This window comes from Olea europaea, chromosome 20, assembly GCF_002742605.1.
Source record: "Olea europaea var. sylvestris chromosome 20, O_europaea_v1, whole genome shotgun sequence".
In the NCBI taxonomy this organism is placed as follows: Eukaryota; Viridiplantae; Streptophyta; class Magnoliopsida; order Lamiales; family Oleaceae; genus Olea; species Olea europaea.
Window position 1 is genome coordinate 587,975 of NC_036256.1, and position 9,945 is coordinate 597,919.

Below are 9,945 nucleotides of genomic sequence, written 5' to 3' on the forward strand. Positions count from 1 at the left end.
TGATTCCAAAATTACCTGAAAAGTTAAAACTAACCAAGGTGAAACTCATGACCACATTGTAGCTTGGCCCAAGATCTATCCCCATTATTTGTCACACATCTCTACTCTTAACATTTATAAATAGTACCTTATGTATATAATAGAAAATATATTTAAATTTAGAGATTAAAATTTTTACATAATTAACAATACTCTATATTTTTTCTCTCCATTTTGCCTTTTTCAAGAAACCTATATTGATTCTTTGCATATTTTATTTAACATGTTTATTTTTATATCAATGGTCAATCAATTTAAATGTGATCTAAGAAATGGAATATTGAAATTTGTAACTTAATGAATAAAATCAATATTAAGTAAGAACAGAGAATGAGCTCTTTTTTTTCTTTTTTTTTTTAAGTGTCTCAAATCCAGAAGATGATTGATGACAGAAAACTGAGTTAAAATCGCTACCCATAAGCAAACATACCATTCTTAAAGCTTCAACCTTTTTCAAGCTTGACCCTAGTCTTTGATGTTGCTAGTATCTTGATGATGCCCGGCTGTAGGAGTAGAAGTTACGTGATCCTAGAGTAGTGAAAGATTTTAATGTGATAGAAACAGTGAATCAGTAACAATTGTAATTCTTCAATACATGTTTGGTAAACAATATTCTCGCGATATCGGAGCTCAGATCACCTATAAGCATAATGGATTGCCAATACATTAACCAAATGTTTTGTACCTTAGCAATTGATATGCCCGATGTTGGTTCTCGATTTGCTTGTTTCCCGAGATTGATTTGCACTGATATGCTGGCTTGGGATACATCCACACCTGAGCTCTGAAGTGCTCGTGACAATGAATTCAATAACCTGATCATGATCTATATGCCCATTCGATCAGAAATTAGCACTCGAGAGAGCAAAATATATGAAGTATGACGGATCATTTTAAAGACTAAGAACAGAAGGGAACTCAGGCAAAAGTTGAGCAATAAATACTACTACCGTCGCAGTTGGAGAATCCCTTAGAATGACTCCAAAGAAATACAACATGGGGCAAGTCATAGTCCCAACAAAATTTGGGGTTGGCTACATAATTTCTTCTTGTCAGTTTGTTCAAGCTAATGAACAAGACCAATAAAATTGAAAATATACCAAACTCTGAGGTGGTTGGTAGCCATTGAATTCTGTGAACCTAATTACAAGAAATGAAGCAATCTGCCACTTCCAAATTAGATGGTAGATGTTTTTGGTGAACATCCTAGGTCAGGAGATGTGCAGGTAGAAGTTGTTTGTCAGTTAAGTATTACAACACAGGCATGTATTCCAAAGCATCTATGAAGCACAGACGTTCTTACTGGGTTGCTGTGTCTATAATATATCCAACACATATTGAAACGCCGACAAAAACATTTATGGTAAAAATACAAAATAATGTGAGGAAAAAAACTCACGTACTTCATTTCGAATTTGTTTTATATCTACTATAAGTATTTCTCTCTCTCTAGCGACAGTAATATAGTTTCACTCAAAGTTAACATAATACAACAAATAGCCCCTCCTTTGATTCAAGGGATTTCCCCAAATCAAAGTTTAAAATTATTGACTTTATAAAAATATAAAAGTTATAATCTATAACTGAATAGTTTTAAAGAACGTAAATCGACCGTGTCCCTATATGTGTCCTTGTCCTACTTTTTTGAAACACTGTGTCGGAGTGTCATTTCTAAGGAGTGGCATGGCTGTATCCGTGTCCGTGATTCTTTAGATTGGCATAAAACATGGCTGACCAAGATTATGTAGCTCAAGGGACCACGTCGCTTTCCATAAGATATAAACCAAGATAATTGGAAAATGCAACTCACTCTTGGGAGTAGAAACTTGAGATGTTAATTTTGCCCCCTTCAATCATCAGCTCCTCCTGAGGATTCAGAGTGACAGTATTGGTAGGACATTTGATCGACTGTCCATCCAAAGCTCGCCTAGGTAATGAACCAGAGAAGGCGCCATTGTTGGGGACAGAAATAGGCAAGCTTGCTTGCAGAGGTACAGGTATGCCAGTTGCCTTGTTTGCTAGTGCATTGTGCAGTTCCATTACCCTACAGGAGGCATCCCGGTTAGAGTAAGATACCAGAGGATTCTGTTGACACAGTTGTTGCATTGTGGACGAGACTGCGACATTATTCTCCTCCAACCTGCCGGGAAATGCTGAAACAGGACCAGCATCATTCTTCATGATTTGTGAGTTAACAGCAAAACTTTGAGCTTGCCAATGACTGTTTCTCTATCCCAAACATGAGGAAATAAATAAATTAGAAACCAAGATATTTTTCAAGACATAAAGTTGAGAAAAAAATCGGTAACTGGTACCAATATATTTTGCCTATAAGACAAATTTTCAGTTCGGATAATTAACTTAATTTGGCCAAGTTACTTCACAGCAACTTCAAAAGTGGTAAGAATACACATAATAGAAACAAAGAAGAGGAGGTGGACAGATGAAATGTTCCGATTGCATTTTGATTCTACAGAAGTAAACGCAAAAGACAAGGTCATCTAACAACTGTGAAACTCAGTATTCCCAAAACGAAGAGTATCAAAAATTTAAACGGATGTTATAGAATTTATTGCTCAGCGAATTATCAAGAAACCAAATGAGCAACCTAAAAAAATTGCTTATTAAGAACAGCAAGGGACAGGAAGGAATAACAGTGGCACGTTAAGGGGAAAATTTTGTTAGGAGCATACATTTGGTAAACATGCTCACACACAAATTTGCAGACATTTAAACGACATTGTTAAGGTAAAGAAGTTTTATAATGTTCTAATATTACATACTGCAAAGGTAAGAAATATGTTTAGACTTGGCAGCTTCATTCACCTCCATAGTACTCTTGTTACAAGGTTGGCATTTCTTATGTAGAACTCCAGCATACAGTGTAAATGTAATTATATCAACCCAACTGCTCTATCCAAAAAATTAAATACATGTGGAGATTAAGTGAGACCTCCAGGCATTAATGGAAAGAATCCGGCAAAGCACGGATATGGCTAAGAAAATATCACTTTAGAAATAAATTACATCTACAATTGCACAACTGATAACTTGCGAAAGTGAACTCGTATCTTGGACAATTAAGCATGCAAACAGAATTCACATATTGATCTTTGTTTCGTAAGGTGTCAAGAGTTTACCCATGGCATGACCTTTGTGGGCTCTGAAATCCAAGATTGATATGACCCTTCATATTTGTTACAACTTTTCATGTAGAAATTGTACATATTGAATCACCTGCATCATAAAAACTAACAATTAGCCAGATCAAAGGTCACAAAGCAGAAACTACGAATCAAGAAACTCGAAAGTAAATTACACTGGAACAGTGGAACTCTTGTCATCCCTCAGAATTATAATGACACCGCCTCCATTTTGAAAAATTTTAGAGACCACCCTTATTTCGAGTTTTTAATAACATATTCTCCATTAGACCAATTTTATTGTTTGTCAATACGACGATATCAAATTTGAAGGGGAAGCAAATTATAGTGGGTGGAGGGGATAAAACCGGGGCAATGGAGTGGAAGAAAAGCGACTGTGATGGAAGTGGGGGAAATCAGATATGGTGGGAGCAATGGGAGTATGGGATGGAAGAGGAGATTAGTTTTGGAAACTTTGAAATTGTTGGCTTGAAAAAGCAAACAAATTATAAAAGAACTAGTTATACCAGGCAAGTTTGGATCATCTTTTTCCTTTTTCTAGATTTCTGGCAAAGAATTAACTCCAAGACATTTGGACAGGGTGGTTGTAGCTTCCATCATTTCTGGAATTTTGCTCATTTAATTTTTATGTCTGAATTGTTAGGAGAAAGAAGGGAAGGGGTTACATCGTAATGCATATTTGTAATAAAAATAGGTCATATCAGTTTCCATAATTTATCAGAAGTGATGGGTGTGAAGTGTAATAGTCACAGATGACAACGGGTTCAATGTAATATTCTGTAACTAACTTTATCATGTATTCTTAACAAATAATGTACCTCCAATAAAAAGATGCAGTATCTCGCTTCTGATTACTATTGGGTATCAGTTCTCTCAATATTTGAAACCTGATTAATGAGAAAAGTCAGATAAGTTGCAGGTACAGCCCCTTGGGAACCACAATGATTGACGCCATGTTCATTGATCATGAAAGCCTCAATTTGTAGATTTGAACTGGTCTAAAAGTGATGCATCATACTTGGATATAGCGGAGTAATTTTAGATTCAATATCTAGTTAACCAATCATAGTTTACAGCAAAAACTGAATCGCGAGGAAGGACAAGAAACTGCACAAGCTTCACAAACAAACATTTTCTTACTTCTTTCACAATATCTTACTTCATATCATTTTAAACCTATTGCAAATTTTAAAAAATCAGATCGAAGCAGAGATACATGAAACAAGGGTGTATATCAGAAACAGACATCTTGGCAATCCACCAGGATCAACAAAGCAAAATACTTCTTGATGCCGGAAATTAAGCATTAGCAATAATGTTGATGACTCTGCATGGTTCAATTTAACTGTCCTGTCAATGCACCATTGTCACGAAAAAGGTAGAAACTCGAAAGTTCAACAAAATAGATATACGATGTCATCTTAAACAAATGGATCCTCTTGCTCCAAAATTCAGTAAGTCAAACATAATAAAACATGTCGATGATCCATGTTTCCAGTCCACTCTTACTATGCAGGAGTATCAGGTCGGGAGTGGTTCAAATATCAAGGATTACCACCCAAACAGTGTAATTATTGCAACTATAATGAAAATACCGAGCAACACTATAAATCTTAGAAAGCGTGGTTGGGAAAAAGAAGCTAGCATGATAATATAGCTTAGAAAGACATTTTTTCTTCAATAGTCTATTTACTCACCCTATGTATAAACTCAGTTTGACGACATAAACTAAAAAATGCACATAACATGATAAAATCCAATTGTATGTAATTTTCGTTAGTGTTGACCATCGTGAAGCCTTATTCTAAATTTTTAACAGAATATAAATTAGAATACTAATAGTATTGACAAAAAAAAGTCTCATTATATGTAAAATAATATAATAGATGGACAAATTGATATTTTTACTATCTGCACAATTAATGACGTGCATCATCCATCATGAAAAAATGTGTGCCTACAGTATGGTTATTAGAGAAGAGCGCATCCTTATTGCCTAGCTTAAGAAAGACAAAAAGATAAGCTTATTACAAATAAGGAAAATGGAGGAAGAAGAAAGTGGCTAAAGGGGCAAAGGATCCTATTCCTCACAATTTCCTTTCAACTTTCAAATCCACCATTAAAAAATGCAGCATTAACATAACTACTAAGTCCACATTTTTTATACAGTATCCACCTAGTCAATTTTGTTCTACTTACTACATCTTTCTCTATCATGGCTGCATATTTTTCTCGCTAAGGAATGGGAAATCTTTCGCTTGTTACATGAAATCAATTTTCATTTCAAAACTTGACAATACATTGAACGAGATTTTAACTTTTATTTTTCTTCCTTCATATTTGTACTGTTGAATCCAACTTAACAAACATGCCATAAGATTACAACTACTATCCTCAAAATCGATTCTGCCATCAAAATTAGTTCTAAACACTTAAGTTTACAGCATTCAGCATACATATTTATTCAAGATATAGGAATCCAAATGTTTAATAATATCCTTTTATAGCTTAAAATAATCATTATACATAATCCGATAATCACAGTTAATACTTCAATCTATTACAAGCCATCTTCAGCATACTTAAGAAAGCAATTTAGTAATGCTAAATTCAACTAAATACATACCACAAAATATTAAAATTTACCATTTTAACACATTTATGCATAGGAATGTATAAATAGCCTGATATTACCAAATATACGTCTACACATCAAGAATTGAAAACTCAGAATTCAATTATACACAGGGGGGACACACACAAAAACACCCCAACATGTGATGCCAGTACGTGTATAAAAGTAGGTACCTTTGGCATTATTAGTCGATGGCATGGCATCTTTTCTTGCACAAAACTCTTCATCCACCTCTTCTTCCTCTTCTTGATGACCCTTTCCTTCTTGATGACCCTTTCCAGATTTCATTCTTCACCGAATTTCTTCAAACAGGTTCGCTGCATAGAATCAAGAAACTCAAAGCACCCAATAACTGAATGAAAGAATAGCCCAAAAAGCTTCGCCGTACAAACAGAGATCTACCTGATTATAAAAGGGATGAGAAAAAGTAGAAGAAAGCTAAAAAGATTACAGCTTTGTGGGTAAAATTGTTGTTTTGTGGGAATTGAATCAGACTTTTAGGGTCGTGTATGAGTGTGCCCAAGCAAATAGCAGCAAACTGCAAAACCCGCCTTTAAGTCTGGCGAAGAACATAAAAAAATCAACAATGCTAGACGTACAAAATGAATTGCATAGATTCCTTACAAAATTTCAAACTTCGACCAAGGAAAAGGAAAGGGAAAGGGAATAACTGCTGGCTTGAAAAAAATATTATAATAAATTCATTAAATCACTTGTATTTTTACCTTAGTTTTCAGCCTCACGAAATATCAAATAAAGCTGAAGTATTACATTCTTAGTATTATTTTGAAGTACTCATGACCGACTATTTTATGTCATTAGCAGTACGCGAAACGGCCAATCGTAGCACATGTTACGGCGTGTCAAAGTAGGCCGTTCCAAAGTAATATTTCGAGAATTTCGATAATAAGCTAACTTTAAAAAAAATTCGACGATTGTACGCTAATCGAATCTATAAATCTTCTATATCTTCTCAAAGCTCATTTCGAGAACTATATCATAGACATAGGTCGTTCAATTCTCGACTTATTTAAAAATTAATTTTAGTACACCAAAATAATTTTTCTACCAAAAAATCAATTATTTTAACTCCAATTATTTTAAATAATCTAATAAAATTTTTTATGTCACTTAAAAAGTTTCCTAATAAACTTTTAAATTTTTTAAATGACATCTTAATGTCAAATTTTTTACATTAATGTAAAATGTCGTCTCTGGATCATTTAGGAAATTATTAAATATAATTCATATAAAATAATAAAAATTTTATTAGGAGTTTTTATGTCAATTTTTTTCGTCAAACCACATAAAAAATTTTAATAAAAGGATTGATTCTAAAAAAAAAGAAAAAAATGAGTTATACGTCTCTTTTTGACACACATGTTTGACTCACGTTTAACTATTTTGATATTCATTTAAATCATTCGTTATGTCTACGATATAATTCTCGAAATGAGCTTCGAAAGGATATAGAAGATTTATGGATTCGACTAGCGTACAATCGTCGAAGATTTTTTAAAGTTAACTTGTTATCGAAATTTTCGAAATACTAGTTTGAACGGCCTACTTTGATGCGCCGTAACATGTGCTACGATTGGCCGTTTCGCGCACCGTTAATGACATAAAATAGTAGGCCATGAGTATTTCAAAATAATACTAAAAATGTAATATTTCGACTTTATTTGATATCCCGTATGAGGCTGAAAACTAAGGTAAAAATACAAGTAATTTAATGAATTTATTATAATATTTTGAACAATGCTATCCAGCTTACTTCAATTCACAAATTCAATGGTCAAAACAGGCATAAAGATGGCATGTGATGGGTGGTTACAAGTAATTATGCATGTGTTTGAATGGCAACACAACAAAGTGTTGTATTGGCCCTTTTATTTCCTTTATATATATATATATATATATATGTATGTATGTATATATTTTTTTAATATCCAAGTATCCCAACTTATATTAGACTAAATCCTGGACCCCCAAGACCCTTGCCCCTAGAACCTTGGAGGGGGTAAATCGCGGGTTATGCCTCAACTGGATCACAGGTTCCCCTCATTGCCTGTACACTTCTGCGCACAAGATACCCTCCTCCATAGTGATTGCTCCATACCAAATATTTGGCCGCAGGTTCCCACCAGGAATCGAACTCTCTACCCTGCCGCTGGAAGCAAGACAATGTTGATTGATCCACCAGTTGAGCTGTACCCCGAGGGGCCCTTTGTACATAATTCTTTGTTTTAGTGCATGTTGTCTTAAGTTATTTCAATCTTTTGCATACTTAGTCAATTTTATGAGTTCTCATTTTCGTACTTGTAAAAAATGTGTATTAACTAGTTGCAAACGGGACACACGAGATGGCCCTGTGACAATTCTTTTCCCTATCTTGGTTACTAAATGGGTCGAAAACTTTCCACTCGATTTGGGATGAGACAGGACATATTCGAATAGGTGGAAATTACATAAAAGCAAGAATTTAAAGAGTACAATTCAAAATTCAAGTATGGAGTTTCATTATTCACAAATCAGATATCAATATAGTATAAAGCCTAAATCATTTTTTTCCCTCTTCTCTCTACCTCTCTCTTTTCTTTTCTGTCCATTCTCCCTCTTCACCACGGCAACCCATTCAAACTCCGGCAATCGGTGATGAAGGAGCTAGGTTGGCCGACTGAGAACTCGCCGGGCAACGTCAATTCCAACCTTCAGCGGCGACTGATTTTTGCAGTCCATCAACGCTGTGCAAATCACCCCTTCGATTGACCATCTCTATCATCTCCATCGCCCTCACCCTTTTATTCATCAGTATGACGTGGATGTGGTTTGTGGGATGGCGACAACATGGATGCATTACTTCTTCTTTCCGATATGTGCTCGTACTCCAGTCGCCGCAGCAGCAACAGTGACATGGTGTTTCTAGGTATTTGCTGTAAGGTGGTTGTTTTTGGGTTTTTTAGGTGTCGCCGCTACAGCGGCACTCCAAATTGTTGTGTGATTTTTTTGGGCATTGGCAGTAAGGTGCCGGTGGTGTAAATTTAGAGTTTTGGTGGCTAGTTGGTGGTGGTTTGCAAATTGTGGCGATGATTGTAGTTGGGTGGTGGTGGTGATGGTTGTGATATTTTGCTGCGTGGTTGGATGATCTGGTTGGTCCTAATGGTGATAGTGATAGTGATAGTGATGAGGTAGTATATTGGTGACCGTGATGTTGTGCTATCGTGGTGGTGGTGATAGTGGTGAGGTAGTGATGTGGGTGGTTGTTGAAGCAGGATGTAGCAACGATGTATATGGTGGTGGAGCTGCTAGCGGTGGGTGATGATGGTAGTGACGGTTGACGATGGTGATGGCGATGGTGATAGCGATGGTGGTGGTGTTGTGGTGCTAGTGACAATCGAAGGGTGAAGGTGATTGCAAGTGGCGGTGTCAATAGTGTTGATGGCGATGGTACGTGATCCACTATTTGGTGTATGTGATCAATTAATTGGTTATTCGTGACCAAATATTAAACTGTGACTTTAAAATGCGTTAGTTTGTAATTGAAAAATAATTTGTAAATATGTGACTGATAGATAAATTGTGACATGTATTTTTTTTTATTTGTGAGGAATAAAATAAACCGTGACATATAAAATTTTTGATTGTGACTTTAAAATAATTTGTAACCTATAAAAATTTTGATTTGTGATTTCGAAATAACCTCTAACCAATTAATTTCATAATATGTGACCAGTAAATAAGTCGTGACCTATAATCATGTAAATGTAACCATTAATTGTATAATTGTGACTTTATTATATTTAATTAATAAGCCCGTACCTAATTTTTGAATTTTTAAACTTAAAACCTGATTTTTGAATTGTCTATACTTAATACATGACTTGTAAATTTTTCCCTTCAAATAATTTTGTCCTCCTTAACTAACATGAACGTTTTTTAACTTCCTATATAGATTTTATTAAAGAGATTAACAATAAAATAAATAATCGGTTGGATTTGGTCACTTATACTTGCTTGCACATGAAAGTTATATTCGATCACAATAAATATTTATTGGTGTTTGATTCCCATTTTTCTTAAAATGCATTTTTTTCTTTTTTTTTTTTC

General features: G+C 34.8%; 1 long non-coding RNA gene and 1 pseudogene across 1 annotated transcript; both read right to left on the reverse strand.

The window, feature by feature from the left end:
* Positions 1 to 312: 312 nt before the first annotated feature.
* LOC111369323 lies at positions 313 to 5,930 on the reverse strand (annotated as a pseudogene).
* Positions 5,931 to 6,195: 265 nt separating this feature from the next.
* Positions 6,196 to 6,501, reverse strand: LOC111369324. Its single transcript, XR_002698106.1, has 2 exons — positions 6,463 to 6,501; positions 6,196 to 6,376 (listed from the first exon to the last, which is right to left on the reverse strand). It is a non-coding gene; the product is annotated as an uncharacterized LOC111369324 (long non-coding RNA).
* Positions 6,502 to 9,945: the final 3,444 nt, after the last annotated feature.